The sequence below is a fragment of the Arachis duranensis genome, chromosome 7 (assembly GCF_000817695.3).
Source record: "Arachis duranensis cultivar V14167 chromosome 7, aradu.V14167.gnm2.J7QH, whole genome shotgun sequence".
Lineage (NCBI taxonomy): Eukaryota > Viridiplantae > Streptophyta > Magnoliopsida > Fabales > Fabaceae > Arachis > Arachis duranensis.
This window is the reverse complement of record NC_029778.3, coordinates 43,493,673-43,495,191: the sequence shown is the minus strand read 5'-3', so window position 1 is coordinate 43,495,191 and position 1,519 is coordinate 43,493,673.

The window sequence follows — 1,519 nt, the reverse complement described above, 5'->3', positions numbered from 1 at the left end:
AGCCCGAAGGGCATTACTACGTAGCAGTAGTTTGCCCTTGGGGTTATGAACGAGGTTTTTTCTTGGTCGGGTCCGTACATCGGGATTTGATTGTATCCTGAGTATGCGTCCATGAAGGAGAGATATCTATGGCCTGAGGCTGCGTCTACTAAGGCGTCGATGTTTGGTAGTGGATATGGGTCTTTGGGGCAGGCTTTGTTGAGATCCGTGTAATCGACGGACATCCTCCATTTTCCGTTGGGCTTTTTTACCAGGACCACGTTTGCGAGCCATAGGGGGTATTTTACTTCCCTAATGAACCCTGCCTCTAGCAGTGCTTGTACTTGTTCTTCTATTGCTTGCATGCGCTCGGGTCCGAGCTTCCGGCGTCTTTGTTGGACAGGTCGGGATCCCGGGTAAACTGATAGCTTGTGGCACATCAGGTCGGGGCTTATGCCTGGCATGTCGGAGGCTTTCCAGGCGAAGAGGTCGGAATTCTCCCTTAAGAGGGTTATGAGTTCCTCCTTTAGGCCCGCTTCGAGGTTTGCCCCTACGTTTGTTATTTTTTCAGGTGCGTTCCCAATCTGGACTTTTTCGGTTTCTCCCTCTGGTTGTGGCCGAAGATCTTCTCGGGTTTGAACTCGCCCGAGTTCTATTGTGTTGATCTCTTTTCCTTTTAAGCTCAGGCTTTCGTTGTAGCATCGCCGCGCCAGTTTTTGGTCGCCTTTTAGAGTAGCGATTCCTTTTGTGGTAGGGAACTTCATACAGAGGTGTGGGGTCGAGACTATAGCTGCCAGTCTGTTTAGGGTTGGTCGCCCAATGAGGGCATTGTATGCTGAAGTGACGTCGACTATAATGTAATCGATGCTTAATGTTTTAGATTGCTCGCCTTTTCCGAAGGTAGTGTGTAGCGAGATGTATCCCAAGGGATGGATCGGGGTATCTCCTAGCCCAAATAGGTCGGTGGGATAGGCCTTTAGTTCTTTCTCTTCAAGTCCGAGCTTGTCGAAGGCCGTTTTGAACAGGATATCTGCTGAGCTTCCCTGGTCAATCAGGGTTCGATGTAAGTTGGCGTTTGCTAGGATAATGGTGGTTACCATTGGATCGTCGTGTCCGGGTATTATCCCTTGAGCATCTTCTCGGGTAAACGAGATAGTAGGTAGTTCGGGCAGGGGGCTGTCTTCTCGGACGTGGTAGACGTCTTTGAGGTGTCTTTTTCGCGAGGACCTGGATGTTCCTCCGCCTGCAAAACCTCCATTTATCATGTGAACGTGCCTTTCAGGGGTTCGCGGGATTTGTTCGGCCCGACCTTCGTTATCTCCCCGCCTTCTCTTCCTGGTCTCTTTTCCTTTCTCTGCTATGTATCTGTCGAGTTTCCCTTCTCTGGCTAGCTTTTCTATAACATTTTTTAGGTCGTAGCAGTCGTTAGTAGAATGACCGTAGAGCTTGTGATATTCACAGTATTCGGACCGATCTCTCCCCGCTCTCTTGTGTTTTAGTGGTCGGGGCGGGGGGATCTTCTCGGTGTGGCATACTTCTC